Source organism: Leptosomus discolor, unplaced genomic scaffold, assembly GCF_034619465.1.
Source record: "Leptosomus discolor isolate bLepDis1 unplaced genomic scaffold, bLepDis1.hap2 HAP2_SCAFFOLD_104, whole genome shotgun sequence".
NCBI lineage: Eukaryota > Metazoa > Chordata > Aves > Leptosomiformes > Leptosomidae > Leptosomus > Leptosomus discolor.
In genome coordinates this window covers 37,009-60,054 of record NW_028237901.1, presented here as the reverse complement: position 1 = coordinate 60,054, position 23,046 = coordinate 37,009, and positions in this window count along the sequence as shown.

Sequence of the window (23,046 nt, the reverse complement as noted above, 5' to 3'; positions counted from 1 at the left end):
GAAAAGGGCAGTTAGGAGATCCTTCACTATTTTTCTTAGCCTTTTGTCTTGAATGAAGGAAACTCATTCATTAACAAGGAAAATAATTGCAGGAGTTCTGCATGGAGTGACAGATTTGAAACTATTAATGATACTGCTGTAGAAATCATTGCTCCCGTAGCGATTTATTTCTTTTTCTTGTCATGAAGAACAAATTGCATACTCAAAGCCAAAGCAAAACAATAAAACTAAGTAGTTTGCATCATTACAACTGGTTCCAAGAACATGTAGAAGAGAGATAGCATATAACTTTTATTCTTTAAACAGGTCTATGTTGCAACAATAATTAGCAGCTATAATGTGCTATTGAATATATTTGGGCCTTCTTCACCACCAGCCCTGTTCCGTGTGTGTGGATCGGTTGCTTTGCTTTCACTCTCCCTTTTGTAGTTGGGCTGGCTGCTGAGACTGTCAAAAAGCTGTCCGTCAGCTCTAGTGCGAGCCCTTTATTGGTATTTTTCCTAAGGAGAGCTCATTTAAAAGTCAAGAAGGTGAATGCCTTTGGAAGGCCATAAAATTACCGTAGTACCAGTAATCTTCTGTTGGACTACCTATATGTATAAGCTCACTGAGGTTTAAAATATAGTGGATGAGCTTCTGTAGCTTAAACGTAGCTTTTCAGTGCCCTTCGGCTTCCAGTTTTCAGCGCACAGCCTCTAGCTGCCGTCCTGTCAGGGCACACATCTCCCAAAGGACCCTGTGCCATGTCTGCTACCCCTACAACATGTCTTGTGTATCCTGAGCAATTCGGCTCTTCCAGTGATACAAATGGGCCTGACAGAAGTGGTCCCTGCTGCAGTTGGTTTACAGTCTCGAGAATGTTTTCACTACTTGAAGCCATAGCTTACAAAGCCAGTTAGCTTGGATCAAGCAAACAAGCAAGAAGCTTTCAGTTTCTTACCTGCTTAGTACCAGCCAGGATACTATCTCAGCAGTGTGCAAATGAAGGCATTTGTATGTTTACTTACGTGTGACTAGCTAGATGTAAGACCTAGGATTTTGGAAGATAGCAAGGCACCCAGACTTTTTGCCAAGTGGAATTACAAGAAATTTCCTAGGGGGTTGGACATCTATCCCTGATTCCGACTGAGGGTCTATAGTTCATTTAGGCACTTTTGGAAAATCCCATTCTGTACCTGTCTGCACCTTGGAGTGTCTTAATCACCTAGAAAAACTGGCCCCGTGCTCCCTCTCTTTTGAGTCTTGTGGTTTATGGTCTATTGTAGCTACACCTGCCCTGGAGAGCTCGTGCTGTGCCTGTAGAACTCAGTGTTGGCTTCTGCTGGTGGTTTCCTTAGCAGCAGGCTTTCTAATTGTATCCTGCAGATTCCCTTGATCAACTTAACTTTTAAAGTTCCACGATCTAGGATATAAGCCCGTTAGCTGAGAGGATTTATCAAGTGGAACCACAAGCGTTCCTGCCATTCGTTAGCCTTTCCCTTCACCGAGGGGAAAATGAAATCTGGCCACTCATAAACGTGCTCCAGCGTTTTTAGTTACTCCCATAACAGGGGTAGTGTTCTTCTGTTAACTCTCACAGGCCTTACTGGGAATATCCAGCTGCCTTGGAAAATCGCCAGCCAGGTTACGGTTGCTCAAGCCCCGTTTCCCTTGCGAGAAAGCCCGTCGTTTTTAAACACGGCCATGCGTCAGCAAGACCCCGGCAGTGGGGATTGTTCCTGCAGGGAGCAGCCTGATGAATCCCGGCTGCTGCTGCTCAGTGACGGAGCTGGACGGGTCTGCCCGTGAGTGCTCGGCCAGTGGTTCCGCAGGTACAGGCAGCCCAACTGGGAGCTCCTGTCCTTGCTGTGCTGCTGCTTTGGCAGCCGCCTGCGGTAGGAGGGGACAAGTGTTGCCCTCCCGCAGTTTGCTCCCTCCCCTTTGGGGAGGTCGGTTAATGTTCAGCCCTGGCTTTGCAGAGCAAATCCATTCATACAGCAGCTCACTTGAACTGCTCCTGTTGGGAACCGACGGAAAGCTGATCGCTGCCTTGTCTGGCGAACGGCAGGCGTTCCGGTTCTCCTGTGATGGACAGCCTGTCAGCTCGTCGGATTTCTCTGTGGAACAGTTCGGTTACTCGAAGCAGCAAGGCTGATACGAAGAGCTCACACACCTCATTGCTAGCGGTTCTGTGCTTTCCACTCTGCAGGCTGGAAACGTGATTCCTGCGTGGGCTGTGGCTTTAACAAGGGGAGGCAAAGCTGCTTCGCTGTGTATTTCCCTCCCACCTCTTCCCTTACCCCCTCCTCTTCCCTTCCCTCCACCAGGCTATTTTTGTGGCGTACTGAGCTCCCAAACCGAACTGAGGGAAAGGGGAAAGGGGCGAGGTGAGAAGTGTTGCAGTCCTCAGGCTGCAGATTAAAGACACGGGCCCTATTCAGAAAAGGCAGGGGGTGTGGGGGGGTCAGCGGGCCCTGCAGGGTTTTGTTGTTTACAGCCGTTCCTGTAAATCCAGGCTTTCACACAGCGGGTTCACTCAGCGCTGAGCTGCTTGGCCACTGAATAGTTTTCCCCCTTGCTGCAGCCTGCAGGCAGCAAATGCCGGCTGGCAGGTTCAGATGGAAATGAAAGCAAGCGACGCACGTGCGATGGTGATCCTGCCGCAAGGCGTGCGGGGTGTTGGGCTGGGAACCACTGCAGGGACTCCATCAGAGGGCCAGGTTCCCGGAGCTGTTTCTGTGTGGGACACCCAAGGGGTTTTCTTCCTTCTGCACGTGTTTCTGTGCAGGCACACGCGTGAAACGTAGGTGCTTCTCTGTGCCGTGGTGGGGCCTGGCGGCAGCTGGTGGCTGGGAACATGTGCAAGCCCAGGAGAACTTCCTGCAGCTGCCCTGCCGTGTGCTTCAGGGTAAAACCGCTCTTCTGGTCCTTTGCTGCCATCGAGAGCTGCTGAGTGCCCGGGAAGGTGTTGGGTGTTGGGTTCCTCCTCCCTGGGGTCAGCACTGGTCCTTGCTGGGTGGCCTCCCACAGCAGCCAGTGCTGTACACCCCTGTCAGCCGTCAGGCAGACATCTGCAGCAAGATCAGCAAGATACTTGGAAAACATCACTGTTGCATTTTGTGAACGAAATAGGTCCCCATCCTTTCCCTACTCCCCAAACTGTTGAGAATCCAGAGCTTTTCCCCCACCCTGCTACGTGTAGCCTGGCTTTGTTTTGGTGCCTGCTACCAAGAACATAGCAAACAAGTGAGATGTGTGCTGTGTGCTCTGGGCCAAAGAAAGTTTTAAATGGTCCCAGTTTATTGTATGCAGCCATGCAGCACGGTACATTTGGAAGGAATGCTGGGATGATGTATCAGAAATTACTGAAAACAAAATGATACTGGTAGTGGTTTACATTTGGTGCCTGGTTTGGGAAAGCATATACTCCAATATTCTAAAATACAGATCTCCTAGAGAACAATGAGTGCAAGTTAGGGAGCATCATGCTGCATTTATTGCTAAATGTATGTTTTAATTGCATTCAAACTAGAAAGTAAACCAAGATTGTACCTGCAAAAGAACTGGAATGGTGTCTGTTTCCCAGAGCGAGCGTACAAGCACTGGAGAGCAGCTTGCAGGACCAGAACTTCAGCCTGCTCTGGGTGATAGAGCCTCAGGAGAGGGAAGAGAAAACCCACTTTTTAAAATACAGCTCTACTGATCTTATTATTTCTTCTTATTAAATTGTGTTGTCAGTGAGACTCTCGGCATGTGATTGAACTGTTAAAAATCAAGATATTTAAGGATTATTTACTGTATTAAATCCTCTTACAAGGGGTGCGCTCTGTTGCCCTGTGAATAGTATAATGCCATGACTGGTGTAACGGGTCCTTTTCCTTTTCTTTGCTAGCACAAGGATGAATTTATGAAGGCAAATCCCGGGTACAAGTAGTGCCCAACAACAAACCAACCTGTGAAAACCAAGACGTCCGCTGTTAGAAACAGGAAAAAGCTGCGGGCCTTGGCATCAGACTCTGCAAAAGATTTACCAAGCCAGAGGGAAGTGACAGAAAGTGAAGAAATGCCCCAGTTTAACTTGAGGATGGCGGGTGAGATTTCCATCCATGTTACTCAGACGCAGTGTCCTTGTTTTGTTGGAGGGTGGGTGCAGCATTGAAACGGAACTGTGACACCGCTTTGCCTTACTGCACATGGGACTGCCGTGCAAATACCTTTCCTGTCCCTAATTAAGCTGCCAGGCTCTAGTTAAACCTCTGCATAACAACTTTCTAAAATTTTCCTTCGTGCATGATTGCTGTCGGGTGTCGAGTCCAGATCTATGGCGGCATATCATAACCCACACTGCCTTTGGGGTCCAGATTTGGTTGATTTTTAATCCCAGCTTGTCTGTTAGAGATGTTCATTTTCTCATCAAAAAGGGAAATGCTGGTTGTGTGCATTCTGTTTCACTGTCACAGAGCGGTGTTCTGTCGTTAGGAATTTGCGTTTACGAAAAGAGCTTATGGGTGTCTGTGAAGTTGGAGGTGTTGACATTCTTGTGGATGAATGTACAGGTGGAGCTAACCTTTATTTAACCTGTATTTAAATCAAGAGAAGTGTAATTTAATTTCACTTACACTATGCTCTTTTCCCCATTATACCTTGGAGGGGCAGATTCGAACCCTTGAAACATTTAAAAAAAAATAATAATCTGTGAATAAGTGTAGGTGAAGTGCCTGAACTGGTGAAAGGCAGATCATCTCTTACTGATACCCACAAATAGAACTGTTGCAACCACGACCTGGAAATACAGAGACATTAATGTTAAATACTGTCAGCTTAAGAACATAACAGTCAAGGTAGAATATCATTTTTCCCCCACCATCCTTTTTTCTTTTTTTTTCCTTTTTTTTTTTTTGTGCTTTAAAGTTTCTAATTTTATAAATACTGATGTATTTGAAATTTTGATGTATCCTACCTGGTTTATGACAGCTTATGTGGCAGATAGGACATTTCTGCTTAGAGAGGTCATGGGCTGGAGGGTGGAAAATGCTTTTCTGGAACAGGTGTAAAAGGGTAAAAAGGCTTGTAAGCCTTTTTGCTAGTATAGTGGTTGTGAAAATGCCAGTCATGAAATTCTTTCTGGCTATGAAGGAACTGGGAAATGTGATCAAAATAACGTTTTTCATGATACCTAGTTATGATATATGGGAGACCCATTCTAAAAATCGCAGTCCCCTTCATCAGGCCTGCTTTTGCTCTCAGAGAGTGACATCTATGGTCCTTAAGGTTTATTGGCGTAACACGAAGAACAAGGAATAGGTCCTGATCCGCCAGTCTGCCGTTCCCCACTGCTCCTGCTGGGCTATCCCAGTGTAGAGTTTCTGAGTACAGAGAGGTCTTGAATCAAAGCGGAGGACAGAGAATGTCAGAATTAATTAGAAACTAATCTTCTCCATTGTTTTATCTACAGAGCCATTCACTTCTGAAGACGGCCCTTTTGTGCTACATGTGATTTAATTGATTGATTGATTTACTGCAGGCTGAGTCAGTGAGCGTAGTAATTGCCAGGGTCTCACTCCAGCCCTAATGCCAATGAGTGCTGGCTACTGCTTAGGGATAACAACAGCTCCTGAAGTCACGGCAGCTCCTGACAGAGATGTTGGCACATCCAAATCACGACCAGCCTGCCACGCCAAAGGGATGAGCGTTTTGTCAGCTGTGTGCCAGTTCATGCTGAATCTGGTTTGTGGTGTTCTGCTCCCCTCAGCTTCCTGTGATAGTGCAACTCAACGCTGACTCTTCTATCCAGCACAACCTCTTTTAAAACCCAGGCTGTATACCAGCTGATGAGCTAAAAGGTAGCTGAACTACCTCAGAAACACTTTCACCTTTGACCTGTCACTGGCTGTCTTGCACCTTCAAGGCATGTAGCTTCCTTAGGACAGGGATGATATGATTCCAGAATAATTCCAGGAAATTTGTTTTACTTGTAACTGTTAATCCTGTCTTGATTGCTTTTTGCATATTGCATTTCATTTTGTAAAATGGAATAGAGAGAGAGTAAGATCTTGCTTTCTTTTTTTAAAATCCCCCAGAGGCCAGATCTCTCCTCTATTTTGGCATTCCAACAGGAACCACTCCACCTTTAAGTTTCTCATGCTGACTTATCATTGTGTCAAGAACCTGAGGTGTGGCACCAGCACCGGGCTTCTGACCTGCAGACCTGCTGGTGGTGTCCTTGCTCGTCCGGCCCAGGAGTTGTAGCTGAGCAGGTTTTCCTCATGACGTGGCTCACCTGTGATGTGTTGGGGCAGAAGGCAAAGCCCATTGCTGTTTGCAGGGGGGTGTTACCGGTGCAGCATCTGCCCTCGCAGCTGCAGAGCTAAGTGGGCAACAGCTTTCCCATATGAATGTGCAAGATTCCCAGTGCTTTCACATTTCTGCATCAGGAGAAAACCTTCTGGGCCAAAAAGCTTTCTAGTGAGGCAAAGAGTGGAAAAAACACACTTCCTAGAATAGCCAATATCCTGAGAGAGATGCAGTTTTTGTTTGTAGAGAGAAGCTTCATTCTGCTCCCAGGAGGAAGTTAGTTGAAACTGGTACCTGCTGGCCTTCTTTCTGCATAGTTCTTCCTCGGTTCTTTCTTTCCTCTGATGGAAAACCTGCCGTGATGGACAAGCCATCCTGCTGAGTTTCTAACTAGACCAACACTAACAGAGTATGTCATTCCCAAACAGTGAGATGCTTCCAAGCTTCATCAGTAGGAAAAGCTGTTGAGAAAGTCACGAATCGTTTACCATTCTGCAACTCAAGTTCTTGACTATTTTCTCACTACTGTTGCTTTAACTGTGAATTGCTTTAAAACAGCACTTCAAGCTTGTAATTTTTCATACCAGTAAGTTCTTGGTGCCATAAGAGAAACGTTGTGCTGAGACGGCCCTACAAACAGGTGGCAATGTTGGTATGTATGCGTTTTGTCTTCTCTTAGATGAAGTTACTGTGTCATTTGAAACCTTAGTGGAAGGATGTTTGGTTTTCTCAGGATCAGACATCTAAGTGCCAGCCCTCTGCTACAGCTGCAGCAGAAGTATTCAAGTTGCTTACGCACCAAAATAAACTTTCCCTTCCCACTTAGCTGTCATTTTTTTCTCCCTTCCTCTTAATTTTTATATTTAAATTAACAGTTTAAGTGTTTGCTTACTTGGGGAGACCCCCAGTGCTATGTTTGTCCTGTTACAATAAGCTACTTACTTGAAGGGCAGAGACCCCCGAGAACACATTTAGAAGGGGGAAAGAATTTTAGAGCCATAAGCTGGATGTGCTTCAGCTGGCCAGAACTGAGGAGGGGGGAGGAGACCTGCAGGTAGCTGAAGGGAAGCACTTGAGAGCAGCTGGGAGACACCAGTGTGCTGTGGGGATAAGAAAGTGCTGCCCTGCAGTGTGTCAGGGCAAGTGTTTTCAGGAGCCCTCGAGAAGAGTTATTGCCCCTGAACAGCGCCCAGCTGGGCTGATGTGGTTTCCCTGCTGACCCTTCACGTACCAGCAAGATGAACTCCCCCTGGAAAAACTGGAGAGGAGAGCTGCAGGGATCGCTGGGACATGGGGGGTGGACCTGTGTGATGACACCAGGAGTTCTTGATTTGCTTAGGCTAGAAAAGCAAGTGGAAGAAGAGTGGGGTGAGTGCTGTAAATGCAGACGAGGGAAATAACGCTTTAGGGAGAACAGTTACTAAGCTGAAAGGTATGGGCACCAGAAAAAATGTGTACCGCCCGGCCCTGAGTGAATTTAAGCTGAAAACTACAAGAAGACTCATAATGGTTAGAAGATTTGGGTTCTGCAACGGCCTTCCAATGGGAATAAAGAAAGGAGAAAGCAACCAGCCAACCCCTTCTTGCTTAATACGGAGTTCAGTAAGTCTATGATGAGCCTGGAGGTCTCTTCCAGTCTCTCCTTCCTCCAAAAGAACTGCCTCTTCAGGCATTGTCTTTCAAGATACGTGTTCCCTTTTCACTTTTTCATTGCTCGGATGTCCCTTGTTTGAAGGACTGAACTGTTTGCTGATCAAGTATTTTGATGGCAAAAAGTGCTCTGCTGACAGGATCACTTCACTTGTGGATCGTGCTTTGGAACTTGCTGAGCCTTCCCATTTTCTGTCTCTATTTCTTCCATCACTGCTTGTTACTAGATCCTACTCTTCTGACAATGCCTTGTCTCTTTGTAGACACGTAATACCTTTTGTTCCCTTTTTTATTTAAAAGTAAAAGGTTTTAAAAACCAAACCAACAAAAACCTGTACACCTTCTACCTGTTCATCACAGCAGCGGCTTGAAGCCAGATGCTCTTTAGGCTGTGTTCTTAAGAGGATGAGCCGCTCTTCTGTCCTTGAGACAATGGATGAGCTTGGGTTCCTCACATGGACATCCTCTGCTGCTGTTCACCGCTGCTCTAAGAGGGTATGGAAGAACCTACCCGGTGTCTGTGAGCGTGAGGTGCTGTCTCAGGGAGCCCTTTTGGCAGCATCTCTGGTATTGAATTAAACAGCACCAGCGAGTGCTCCCGTGAACTGGACCTTGATCATCTGCAGTGCTAAATCATTTGGAGGTTAACAGTTACAGGTTTGGCCAATGTCATTTGAAAAGCTCAACAAATTCCCTGGCACCACTGACGAGTGGGAAGGGGCCTGGGGATTTCCCAGGGGGCATTTTCAACGCAGCTACTCTGCACCCAAATTTTGCACAACAAAATGCCACCAAATGGACAAGAGTAACACCTTCAGGAATGTCAGGCATCACGAGTTGCAGTACTGAAGGGGTACACAAGTTCCTTCTGAGCCCATGTTGTCTGGGTGCCTTTTCTAAAGATGAGAAAAAATGTTCTGCCTTCATCCCAGGAAAAAGAAGCTCAGGAAAAGGCAAATCCTCAAATCGTGAAGAAAAGTGGCCTTTTCCACGAAGTGGACCGAGTGGGAACAAAAACCAGGAAAAGCCATTCGCATTCAGTCGAGTTGCGGATTAACACTGTCCGAAGCTTTAGTTAGGTCAGTGTGGTAACTGAAGCGTGAGCTCTCTTCATTGCAGCCGAGGGAACTGCATCCAACACTCAAATAATCACAGTTAGTCAGAATTCCTGAAAATTACCGACCCCACTGGGCTGAGCCATGTTCTGGGTACCTGTTGCTTGTATACCAAAGTAGTTCCTTTGAGATCTTTCCTGGGTTACACTACCATAAACAGATTTAAATGACATTATTTACTCCCTTTAAAAAAAGGTGCAATATTTACCCACTCAAGAGGTGGTGAAGAGGGTTACTTATATTTTGAGAGCACTTTGCAAGCAGCATTTAACGTTCTGTGTAGGTGTTCAGTCATCCTAAACAGAATTAGACTAGAAAGAATGATCTCTCTGCCCGCTTGGAGAGATTGCATATGGAGGAAGAGTAAACAATTTTCTAATATTGACAAATAATTGTGATAAATATATAATTTTTCCATTGTAGAGACAAGATGTTTAAACTGTTCATATGCACTGTGAAGAAATTAAATGTATTGGAAGAATAATTAATGATTACAAATGCATTAAAACTTAGCAAGGCTCCACAGAATTACTTTTCCATTATCTAACTTCCCCGGGATGTTGGGTGAATAAAAGCAGAGACATGTTTTTGTTTGTTGGTTTTGGGGTGTTGTTCCCCGCCCTCCCCCCCACTAGGGCTGTATGCTTTAGTGTGATATATTTTGGAGTAAATGGTGCCAGAACAAATACAAAGCTAATTCCCACCCCAAAAGCGTCAGGTTTTAGAATATCCCCAGAAGATTGAATCATTTGACATTTTTCTTCTGGTTTGAATTGTTGTTGTTTTCTTTCTGGTGTAAGGACTTGTGTGTGAGGTTTATTTACTGGGTTTATTGTCCTTTTTTGTTTGTTTCCCTCGCAGAACAGACACATTTCCTGTATGAATCTGTGCAGCGAACAGAGCTGAAGTCACCAGTCTGACATTGATTTTTTTCCCTAATTTTAATATCTGCAGCTGATGTAATCCATGTGTACTGACTGAGGAAGGCAGAGGCTGCAGTGTACGTTCTCATCACAAACCTGGATTAACATATACTAGTTTGGTGCTTACAGTGTGTTTGCGCTGCTTCTTTCACAGATTCATCCCAGAAGGGTTTGGGCTGGAAGGGGCCTCCAAGGCCACCCAGTGCCACCCGCTGCCCTGGGCAGGGACACCTCCCACCAGCCCAGTCGCTCCCAGCCCCGTCCAGCCTGGCCTGGAGCCCTGCCAGGCAGGGGCAGCCCCAGCCGCTCCGGGCAGCCTGTGCCAGCGCCTCGCCGCCCTCCCGGGAAGAGTTTCCTCCCCGTATCTCACGGGAGGGAAGCGCCCCGCAGCCCCCGGCCCCGCCGCTGTCCCGCAGGGCAAACGCCCCCGCAGCGGCCCCGGCCCCGCGCCCGGCGCCCCGCTCCGGTCGGAGCCGTTTCTGCCCGCGCTGCCGGTGCCGCCGGGAGCGCGGCCGCGCGGTTCCCTCGGCTCGGGGCCGGCGCCGTCGGGCCCCGGGGGGCCGCGGGAAGGGGCTGCCAGGCCAGGCGGCGGTGCCGCCGCGGGGGAACCCCCAGATCGCCCGGCCCGGCCCCGGCCCGCCCGTGGCTTGGCCGAGCTGGGCTCTGCCCACGGGGCGGGGGGAGAGAGCCCGGGAAGGGGCAGTGTCCTCCTTCCCTCTCACGCCGCTCTCGCCGCTCCTGCTCCTTCCCCCGGCCCCTCCTTGCCCTCCTCCGGAGCGGCAGGACCTGGGCGACAGGGCCAGAGCCCCTTCCCGGAGGGGCCCGGATAGCGGGCACAGCGGAGCGGAGCGGGGAGGTCGGAGCGAGGGGGCGGGGAGCCGCGGGGCCGCCGGCTGCGGCGCGGGGGAGAGGGGAGAGAGGAGAGGGGCCCGACTGCTCCCCCCTCCCGCGGGGAAACCAGTGCCGGGGAGACGGGGCGAGGAGGGGAGGGGGGGAGCGCCGCTCTCCCGGGCTCCGCGGCGGCAGTGGCCCCCGCGAAAATCAAGTCCCGGAGCTGTCTCGGGATCGGGCGCGCAGCAGCCCACCCACCCTCCGCGGCCCGGCCCGGCCCCCGGCCGTTGCGCCTCCAGGCGTTTCCCGGGCCGGCCCCGGGTAATCTACGGCGGGGCCGGGAAGAGGGGACGAGCGGGCGGGGAAGCGCCGCTGCCGCTAAAGCTCGTCACAGCGGAGCGCCGGGTCGGCACGACAGCGCCGGCGAAGCGCTGCCAGCGGGAGGGGAGAGCTTCGGCTGGGAAGTCGCGGCCGGACGGGATCGGGCCTCTCGCCGGTCCCGGGGAGGCCAGCGGCCGCCCGACAGCAGTCGCCTCTCCCTCGGGGGCACCCGCGCCCGTCCCCGCCGCACCCCCTGCAGAGCTCCACCTTTTACGGCGGCGCCGGGGGGGGGCAAAGAAAAGAGGGGGCTGCGGGGGCTGCAGGGGCGAGAGCCCCCTCGCCCCGGGCACGGCGGGACCGGGGCGCGACGGGAGCATCCCCGGCACAGGTCAGCCCCGGCGGCGGGTGTCCGTCCGCCCCGCAAACGCCCGGGGAGGGCAGGGTGGGCAGCAGCGAGCCCCACCGGCGCTGTCCCGGGATGGGGAGGCGGGGACGGGCGGGTCTCCCCGTGGGAGCTCGGCCGCAGCCAGCCCCGCCGCTCCCCTCCCTCCCCCCGAGCGGCGGGGACAGCCCGGCCGCCCGCCCAGCGCTCGGCTCTCCCGGGGGGCTCCGGGCCGCCCCTGGCAGCGGGGCCGGAGGAGCAGCGGGGCCCTGGGCGGGCTCAGGGAGAGCATCGCTCCGCTCCGCACCCGGCCCCCGGCCCGGCCCCGAGGAGCGGCGCCGAGCGCGGCTTCCCCCGCCTCGGCCGGAGGACTCGGGTCTCACCGCGCCTCGGAAAGGGCAGCGGGATCCGCCGCCGGAGCCCGCGCGCGGTGCCGGCCTTGCCCGGGACAGCGAGCCGGGAACGGCCGTGGGAGCCGGGTCCCGCCACCGGCAGCCAGAGGAGCCGCGGGGGAGAGCGGGAGGCCGGGCCGGGAGGGCGCGGGCTGCGCAGGGGGAGAGAGCGCAGCGGCTGCCGCCCGCCGGGGCTCCTGCCGGCCCGCCGGGAAAGGAGCCCCGGAGCCCGGACAGCGCGCTGGGTGCACCTGACGTCACCCCGCCGGGCTGTTCGCCCTTTTTTCCCCTCAATCTGACCAAGCTCAGCAGCAGCTCGTACACAGGAGTTACCCTTTTCCTCCAGCTGTCGAACAGTCGAATAATGCTTTGTTGTTACCTTTGACATTGAACTACGAATTCCCGTGGATCAACGGCCAGAAAGTCAGAAGAATTGGTGATTCGGGACTTCAGTACCCCTGGGGAAAAAAAAGGAAAAGGCCGATGGTTCAGCCCGGATATTCCCTGTCTGATTCGTTACTATTATTCTATATGGTGATGTGGATGGACGGAGAGACTCAGTCCAAGCCCAGACGAGCCGGTTTATAAAACACCACCTCCTGAAGGGCTCCGTTTATACTGTGTCAAAACGACAAAACGGTGGAGACGTGCGGGGACAATGCGATGGCGGGAGCGCAGGAAAGGTCCTGTAAGAGCATGACCGGCTTGTTAATCGATTAATGTTTATTGAGTGTAAATATTTGGTAAAGTTTTTAGGAAAACAGGCGATTCTAAATGATTAGACCAGTCAGCAGGGCTTTTGAATAACGCATCCCATTAAATACATCTAAATATCTCTGTAGCGATTGCTTTATTCGCAGGGCATCCCCCGCACCTTTCTCTCCCGTTCATTTGTTTTGCCGCCGCCGGCAGCTGGTTTCTTCTTGGCGCCTTCGCCTGAATATCAGGATACCCAAATACGTGTTTCTCCCTGTACTTATAAACCGAACGTTTACAGAAAATGCTCTTTCAGCCTTGACATCGGGAGCGGTAATCACTTGGAAATTTCGAGTCGGAAGCGAAACTATAAAACTAAGGGGAAACCGAACTGAGCGCGTATACTTTTTGCTGGTTGGTGACTTCTGGTTTGTACACAGCATTTAATTTAGACAGGTTTGATTACAGACATATTTTTCCCAATAAAAGCCTTTTCTTTCTGTTTGAAATTCCCCTTCCCCCCCCCCCCCCAGTGCATGATTTTCACGTTTCCTTATTTCCACCGGAAAAAAAGGCGATTATTTCCCATCGCTTTCCCCCATCCATCCTCAATCTCGCTACAAAAAGAACGGATATTATTATCACTAATGACGCACCCGAAAGGCGCCTGCGGGGCGCGGGGTGCCGGGGAGCCCGCTCCGCTCCGTCCCCGGCCGCGCTCCCGCTCGGGGGGGGGCGAGGGACGGCCGAACTCAGGGGACACGCCGAGGGGGCAGGGCCGAGGGCTCGCACCCCGAGGCACGAATCCTTTTAACGGCAACGACTGACGTGAATCAGCGAGAGACCGGGCCTTCTCCTCGCCCGGCTCCGACCTGGCAGCTCGGCATCGCCCGCCGCCCCAATCCTCTCCCGGTCCCTGCGCCCAGCGGAGACCAGCCGGGAGCCGGGACCCCCGCAGCGCCCGGGGGACAGAGCCGCGTCCCAGCGCCCGCCCCGGCGGCAGCGCTCAGCCCCGGCCCCGCCGTCACCGCCGCGCCCCTCCCCCGGGACGGCGCGGCTCGGCAGTGACCGACTCCGGGCGGAGCGGCTGCCACCTCCCCCCAAACCACGCTCGGCCCCTCACAGACACCCCGCTCTCTGCCCGTAAACCGCCCGCGCCAGCGCGCCCCGCGGAGGCGTGCGGAGAGCGGAGCGCTCACGGCAGCCGCTCCCGCCGGCCCCTCCCGCGGACGCGGGGCTCGGGGGGTCCCGCTGCCGTCCCCGCTCCCCGCCGTTCCCGGGGCCGGTCCGCCCGCGGCGGAGGCGAGCCCGGCCGGCGGCTGAGGGCGCCGGGCGGGACGTGCCGGGCGCCGGGCGAGTCCCCGCCGGCTGCGGCTCCGCTGGGAGCGCGGAGGCTGGCGGGGCAGGGCAGGAGGGAGGAGACCGGCAGGGCGGGGGCTGGGCTGCGGGGGCTGGAAACGCCCCCGACCAGACCGAGGCGCCCCAGGAGCGTTCCACAGCCACGACCCCCTGTCACTCCTCCGGCCGTTCGGCACCCGAGGCCCGTGCTCAGCCTCCGGCCCGGCAAGTCTCCTCCCAGGGAGCGGGGACGGTCCCGCAGCTCCACCGCGGCGGGCGGCAGAAACCAGCGCCCCGCGCTCGGCACGGAGCCGCCGTCCTGCCCGGCACCGGAGCGCCCCGGGGCAGCACAGACAGCTACCGCGGCCCTCGCTCCGCACCCTGGAATGCAACAGCTCCGCTATTTCAGTCAGAACTGCTGACAGTGAGGGAGAGTTCAAATCCCTGACAGACAGAGGTGCCTCTCTCAAATCGTCCTTCGCCGGCACAGCCCGGCTCACGCACGGGCAGACCAGGCGCCAGCAGGGGCTCCCCGGGGGCCCGCTCTGTCCCGGGAACCGCGCTGCGCACCCCTCTCGCTCAGACGGACACGACCAGCGGCAGCACCGCGGGGGCCGGGGCGTCTCTGCGCGTTCGCCGCGGGGAAAGGAGCTTTGTCAGCGCCTGGGCTCTGCCCCAGCCGATGCTGAACCAGACCCGACGGGACCTCCTGGGCTGCAGCATCTCCCCCCGCAGCCAGGAGCAGGCGAGGCGCAGCGGCTCCCGGCCGGGCTCTCATGCAGAGGGTCGCGGCGAGCGGCTGCAGCCTCCCCCTGCCCCGCGGGGAGGAACTTGCCCAACTTTCGCAGTGTCGCAGCCCGGGGCTTCTCCCAAAGCGCCCCCACCCTCCTTCTGCCCTCGCAGTCATAACCCCTTCGTTATCCTTGCCTGCACTTTGAACAGCAAAACCCACAGCCCGCGCCTCTTCCACACCTAAGCCCCTGCCGGCTTTTCCTCTGGGCAGGAACAGCAGCCGTCGGCACAGTCGCCGTTTAACCGCCGCCGGGAGCTCAGCCCCACACAGCCGCTGCTCACTTCCCCCCGGTGGGACGGCGGAGAGAATCGGAGGAGTAAAAGTGAGAGAACTCGTGGGTGGAGATAAAGGCCGTTTAAGAGGCAAAGCAAAAGCTGCGCACACAGGCAAAGCGAGACAAGGACTCCAGTCACCCCTTACCACCGGCAGGCAGGCGTGCAGCCCCCTCCAGGAGAGCCGGGCTCCACCACGCCTTACGGGTACTTGGGCAGACAAACGCCACCGCTCCCAACGTGTCGCCCTTCCTTCTTCTTCCCCCAGCTCTTTACTGCCGAGCATGACGTCACATGGTACGGCACAGTCCTTCGGTCAGCTGGGGCCCGCTGTGCCGGCTCTGTCCCCTCCCAAATTCTTCCGCACGGCCGGCCTGCTCGCTGCTGGGGCAGTGGGAGAAGCAGAAAAGACCCGGACGCTGTGCAAGCACTGCTCAGCGGGAATGAAAACTTCCCGGGATTATCGGCTCTGATGCCAGCACAAAGCCATCGTCCTTTGGTCATCAAAGAAAAAAAAAAAAAAAAAAAAAAAAGAAAAAAAAGAAAAAAGCGCGGGACAAGCTGTTTTTTCCCCCACAAGGCTCCTAGGCGGGGAGGGCAGGACGGGCTGACCCAAGCTCCAGCCCGGCCATGTCGGAGCCGCCTCACTCCTCGCCACGGCCCGTCCCGACCCTGACGCGAAGCCACCGCAGCCCCAGGGTGCACCCCTGGGGGCCCTGGCTCGGGAGAGAGCGGGGCCGAGCCGGAGCGGCTCCCAGACCGCCTGGCCCGCACGGACGGGGCAGCCCCGCGGAAACCTCTACCGCGCCCTTCGCTCCACACCCGCAGCGAAACCGCTCGCCACCCGGGGGGCCCCTCCCCTCCCCGCACCCGGGCCGGGCCGGGCGGCTCCCGCACGGTCGCTGTCGCCGCCTGCCGCCCCCCCCGCCGCTACCCGAGGCCCAAAGACGCCCCTGCCCCGGCCCCGCCGCGGGCACCGCGGCCCCGCCTGCCCCGGTCCCCGGCGCTCCCGCTCGGCCGACGGCTCCTCCTGCCCCGCGGGCACCGGCACCCGCGGCCCGGCCGGCCCCGCGCTGCGCCTGCGCCGCCCCGCGCCCCGGACAGCGGAGTCCGGCACCGCCCGCCCGCCGGGAGCCCCGCGACGCCGCCGGGGCCGGGGCCGCCGCTCCCCAGCAGCCCCCAGCGAGCAGCCGGTGGCTCCGCCGCTCTCCGCCGCCCAGCCCGGCCGCCAGCCCAGGCCCGGGCCGGCCCCGCTCTCCCCAGCGGCGGCCCCCGCCGCGGCAGCGCCGCCCCGCCCCCGCCGGCCCTCCTCCAGAGCCATCAGCACCGCTGGCACCGCACGTGACGTCAGCTGTAAATTCCAGACCCGACTGCCGAGCTGCAGGCATTCCAGTCACAGCCTTGTCAGGCTCATAAGCCTTCACGGGCTGTTGCACCGCCGTCCTCGGCTCCAAGATCCCTCCCAGCACTCCCGCCAGCACACCCTTTCTTCTTGAAGGCTGCTACAAAGGGAACCAAGGAAAAAATCGTGTTCAAAAGCCCAACCTAAAGAGTGAGCAGTAAAAGCAAACCCCAAAACTGTTAAGATAATCGCTGTTCAGAGGACAAATTAATGTGCAAGGTGCCTCAGGCACCAACGGTTTGGCTCTTCCCACAACTACCACGAGCAACCCCGAATGCAGGCAAAGCTCTCAAGGGCAGGGTAAACAGCTGCTTCTTTGTTCTCCTCAGCCCCACTCACCCACTGGTTAGATACCCTTGTTAACTGAAACGGGACTTCAAGACTTACCTGTTCATTCTCAAAATGTTAAATGCTAAAGGAACACTGTTTAAAAATTCTGCAAATATTCTTTACTTGAAGTTTGTGGTTTACGTTAAATAGGTGTATGCTGGGGATTGGCTAATTATTTGAAAGAGTTCCAGGCCATATTTATTACTTCCTTACCAAGCAGCCAGCAGACACCTCATATAAAACGAGAACAACAGAAAGCAGGTCAGGGAGTTTCATCTCCTGAACCACGACACTTTGTCTAGGAAAACATTCTGCTCTACAGGCAGAGGAAGAATGACGTGTTACACACAGATAATTACTGTTTGATCCCCAAACTGCACAAGTAAAACACAGTTTAATTATTGATGAAATGAGCCTTCAGGGTACATGAAAGCATAAAGTGTAAATATTTCCTGAACTGCCAGAAGTTCAGCCGTCTGACAAATACCAAAAAACATGGGGAAATGGGAGACTGAACCTCCCCCCCTTCTGTCTGCTCGTAATGCAGCAAAAGAGAAACCACAAGATCAAGTTGATGTTCAGCTGCTCGGCCAACAGGAAGGGAAAGTGCCTGTCAGAGAGCCCTGATAGCGTCACCTTGACAAAAGCTCCTCCACTAGGTGACACTGGGGTATCATCTCTAATCTGGTACAGTCAGTCAGGAAGTGCTCTGAGAGATGCACGGCCAGATTGGAATGCATCCTGTCTGATAGAGAGGAAAATGAAATATGAAGACAATTCTTTCATTTACAGCCCGAGCAAGGAAACCCACCAACTCACATTAAATGCTGGTAACACTACCAAGGATACAGTCACAATTATAATCTCAGCCATAAACAAACATACTGTCATTCAAAATTTCTTAGCGACGTACAATTACAAATAACATGTTATAATGACCCATGAGATTTCCAATCAACAGAATCGCTGTTAAGCTCCATCAGAGAGGCCACACAGAGTAACTCATTGTATCTTTCCATTTTGCATAGTTAAGACCAGAATGAACTACAACTGTTAAAAGAGAACAACAATCATTTATTAACATACAGCCGAATAATACCAGTCCAGTTTGGAAAACAGGGAGTAGATTGATGTGACATTCTAAGTTATTCTGAAGCAATAGGAAAAACCGGCCTCACCACAAGATTGGGACAGCTGTACACACATGGACATACAGAGCTGATTTTTTTTTTTTTTAACAGAACAGTCTAATTCTCGGTTTAATTAAAAATACCTATTGATGTGCATAGGTATGTGTGTGTGCATGCACACACCCACAGGGTAGATTTTTATCATCTCTATTGTGTAGCAGAAAATGGTGCTATTCACACCTGCCCCTGGTTTCCAATGAAACCCAAGGGTTCTCAGTACCTTCGAAAAGATTAAAGTTTGTGAGAAAAGATGAACCACTTACTTCCCTAAGCTTTCAACCTGTCCCAGGCAGGCTGAAAACCAGTAGCTGTGTGCTATCCCACCGGAGGGCTCTAACGGCTGGAAGGCTCACACGAGAACAGCACTGCCGCATGAGCGGGATTCTGGCTCCGGTACTGAGGGAGCACGTTGCAGGGCTTTCCCTTGAGCTCGCTGCTGGATGCTGGGTGTCCCAGGAACACAATCCGTTGGCTTTGCAATACGCAGCACCAGGGACTCCACACGATACTGCACAACAGGTTGGATACAGTCACTGTAATTTCAGAAATGCAGAGTAAACACGGCTGTATCCAACTGTGCGAGTACACACTCACATTTCCTGAACTTAAAACACGGACAACCAGTTTTCCAAAATAAACAGCCACGCTCTCGCTTTTAAGGTACATTTTCTATCACATACAGTGGAACTTTTCCATGTGTTTCCTCATCATTTAGCCCTAATAACTGAAAATCAAGTACTTCTAATTTTTACCTATGGAAAAATAAACACCCAACGGCTGCAACAACATGTGCGGATGGCCATGCTGCAGTCAGGGAACAAGCGTTTACTAAACTGTAGTTTTGTTGGACCTGCAGAACACTGAAGAAAACACAGTATAACATGCAGCTGGTGAGCATTTTCCCGGTCGTCATTCCAGGAAAGAGGCACTGCATTATTATTTCAACATCTGGGAAAACAGAGAAATGACACGGGAGCTGTGTCAGCTGGTAATTGTGCCTCCAAGCTTTTAACCATGAGGAGTAACTAGAACGTGCTTTGCAGCAAGAGAACTAAGGGAAGAATCCAAGTTAGCCCAGTCCAAAAGTCTGCTGCTTTGCTCTGGGTATCGTGCTTTCTGCCTGAGGATGCCACTAGTACAGGAAGCATAAAACCCCAAAAGTTTAAGAACTGTCACCTTGTTCGAGACATCACAAAATGTTGCATGTGGAGGTGGCAACATGAGAAAAACCAGCCCTATTTATTTATTACTCAATGCTTTAGTAAGGCTTTAAAAGCACTGATAGCCAGGTATTCACTGCGTCCATTCACAATAAAAAACAAAGTAGCTGAAAATTACACACATGGGTGGCAAAGGACTGAAAATCCCAAAATATCCAAGAACAGCCCCATGTAATCCTGATTCTGTTCTTTGTAAGCAACTCAATCACTGCTCAAAAGCCCTCTGCCTGACGCACTACACATTCAAGTATTGTACTGAATGGCTTCGGTCTAATTTCTTTAACTCTGACGTTATCAATGAACTCAGAGAACCAACAGCTTTAACCAGACCCTGCTACCTCACAAACAGGTTGGGGTTTGAAAGCGTAGCTCTGCAGCAGCATGAGCTGCAGCTGCTGCCTTGCACTAAGTTGTGTCCAGTGCTGAGCTCAGGTGTGGGATGAGGTGCTCAGGGACTGGATGTGGCAAGAGCGAGGGGTTTGGGTTGGTTTTGTTTTCTTTTTTCTAGTGTTCAGCACATTCTTCAGTCATCTGACTAATAATCCATAGGTCTATGACCATCTCCCTGTTAGATTTGTTTAGTCTACTACGGAATATTCAAGACAGCTTAATAAAAGAAAAAAAAATCTTTAAAAAAGGTCTTGTAAAACTTTCAACACTGAGGAAGAGCTAAAAACTTGTTTTTAGTTTTGATTCCATTAATTTCTACTACGTGGAAATGACTCAGGTATTCCTTCTTGTCATTGAAGACAACAGAATGAGTTAAAAAATTTCAACAAAACAAGGAACAAAATCTGAAATACAAACTAGTTGGATAAACCTCTTTTAATGCAGGTTTATTAAATGCAATTCTTCTGTCACAGAACAGATTGACAGAACAGTCGAGGTTGGAAGGAGCTTCTGGAGGCCATCTAGTCCAACCTCCCTGCTCAAAGCCTATGACCTCGTCTAGTCTTTCAGTTGGCTTTGGATTTTTTTAATTTGACTCCAGTTTCTACACAAAGGTATGTTTCACAAATTCATTTTCACAAACGTATGATTTTTGTGTATAGGAACTGATGTGTTTTGCTAACCCGTTGGAGCACGGGTGGAAGGAGCCATCCCCCGTGCTGCCCGGCACCGTAATACAGAATCCCTGCTTAATAACACTGAGTTGTCAGTGAGTTTTCTTTGAGTCAGTTACAGCACTGCTTCAGCAAATGCTTCCCAGGCTCTGGAGGTGAAGTGGCCTCATGAAAAACTCAGTTTGGGTAAACATCAAGATTTTAACTATGCAGAGGCCAATTAAGCCTCAAAACACACATTTAAAGAGATATACGGACGCACAAGTCAGCAGAGCGTGTGATTCTGTGATTTTTCTGAACACAAATGGCACTAAACACATGACTAAAACTTTCTTAAAACATATACTTAAACCAAAAAATGGCCCAAGTTTCAGATGCTCAAATGCCTACAACTTCTACAGCCTAAACTTAAGAACATAATAGGTGTAGAACAAGGCTTGAATTTTCCAAATTTGCCAGAAGTAGGGAGGTACTGAGAAGCTACTATAAGCTGCCTTAAAACAAGAATTTTCACCATAGTGAGAAAAAACCCCACTGAAACTCAAAATCCAAACCAGTTTGGTTTTTTTTACGGGGTTCTTTTGGTTGGTTGGTTGGTTTTGGTTGTGGATTTTGGGTTTGGTTCATTTGTTGGCTGCATTTTTAAATGACAATCAAGTTGAGGACATCAATACCAAGTACAAAAAAACCCCCGCAAACCACTCCCTCTCCCCACTCCCTCTCCCGTAAGTAGAAGTAGGATGAGTTGCCTCCCCTTGTTGTCCCACAAATCCAACTCTTCTGCAATCCTTTCCTCCCTATATCTAAAGTATAAAACGAGCTCGATCTTGTTTAAAAAGCAGTGACCATCAAGACAGAACACAAAGGCTTACAGCACCGTCAAGACTCAATGGTTGAAACCGTTTCCTCAGTCGCAAGTCGTGCCATCCCCTTACCACTATGTACCTCACAGAAACAGTACTTTCCCCTTCTCTCACAGAGGAAAATAAATTCTAGATTGGAAGGTAAAAAAGAACGGGGGGGCGGGGGGGGGTGTTTGAAGCGGGTAAGCAGAAGCCTCAGCTCTGACCACGGAGGCGAACAGGAGGTTTATCACTCACGACGCTGCTCCTGGATCCCACGCTGCCACCGGGAAGGCGAACTCACCCGGGAAAGCCGAGTTTCAGATTGATTTCTGCCCGAGGGAAGGAACCGCAGGGAGATCCTGCCTACGTCAGCTCCCCAGCCACATCCCCCACGGCGCCACACGAGCCTCCCCAGCTCGCGCGCTCCGTTTTGAGATGAAAAACAGCTAAAAAGGAGCTACAAGGCGCTGGCCCAAGGGCACCTCCTACCTGCCAGCTCTGCAGCCTCGTCAGAGGGGGGGGTCAGGCCCCAAGCCCCGGCGGTGGCCGATGACCCTGTGCCCGATCGCGGCTTTGTCTCGGAGCCGCGCGTGCCTCCCGCCCGCCGCCCCGCGAGCGCGTTCATCGCCGCAGCGGGGACCGAAGGCGGAAGCAACCGGCGGGACGCTCGCAGCCCCGGGACCGTTGTCCCGCAGGCGCCGGCACGGCGGGAGACGCGGCCCGGACGCGCCCGCCCTCCCCCGGGCAGCGGAGGGGCCGCCCCGGCCCCGCCCCCGACCCCCCCCCGCCCCGGGCCGCCCTCGCCGCGCCGCGCCGGCGCCTGCGCTCTTGCGCCGCTCGCACTTGCGGTGAGAGCCCGGGGGAAGAGGCGCTGCCGGGGCCGCCTCACCGTCCGGCGGCGGGGCCGGCGCTGCGGCTGCCGCGACACCAGCCCCGGCCCGGGCCGAGGGAGCTGCAGCCCCGCGGCCGGGAGGCCTCTCCCGGCGGGAGCGCCGCTGCGGGGCCCCGGAGGGGAGCGAGGTAACGCGGCGTCCGCCCGCGGGGCCTCCGGTCCCGCTCTCTGCGTCCCTGCCGCCGGGACCGCTCCCCTTCCCTGGCCGCCCCGTGCCTTCGGAGAGCCGCCTGCCGGGGACGGCCGCGGCGGGGTGGAGGTGAGGGGGTTTCATCTCGGCGCTGCCGGGGGGGGAGGGAGGGAGGGGGGGAGGGAGGGAGGGAGGGAAGTCCTTGGCGGCCCTTGCCGTAACTGCAGACCGTGGGGGCTGGGAGCTGAACTGGGAAGCCGCAGCTTTCGGGACTTGTCACCTTGGCCGTGACGCCGTACTCGAGGTCACCTCGCCGGGAAGCGAGGGAGGGCAGAGCTGAATCGTTGGACTCGGAGATGCGGTTGTGTTTAACTGGAGCAAAATGACAATCAATGCCCCTGGTTGTGCTTTCTTACAGCACACAGTGGGTTTTCGTTAGGAGAACCCTCGCTGTTGAAAGCTGTGGGAACGGAGCCGATAGTTTTGCATTCAGGTGGCCTCTTAAGTGGCAAATAAATATGTTCCATGGGAAGATAATGTTCTACCTTTTGGCTTTGTAGGTGAGGTAAAAATTTCATCTGTTGAGCTGCAGCAGGCACAGTTCTCTGTAGCTTCAGTAATGCCAGTGTCAGTAACCCTTGCTGCTTGTCGGCGTGGGTTTTGAGGGGAGATGGTATTTTACTTGGTATGAAGGACTCAACACTGTTTTACTGTCTGCAGTCCCAATTTGATGCTCTGTTGACCATTCGCAGTGTGTTCAGAAGCGTTCTTAGCCTCACCTTCCTTCAGAGAAGTCGTCTCTGATGTCTCTGGTGTACCTACTGTTCTACAGTTTCCCAAACCTCAACCCAAATCAAAAGGCAGTACCTAGGAATCGCTCCCTTTTGGGTGGAGTTTCTAAACAGTTTTGTGTAGGTGCCTCCAGCAAAGAAGATAAAAATAGCCATTTCAATTTCTAGGTGCTTTGCCTGAAGTTTCTGCAAAGCT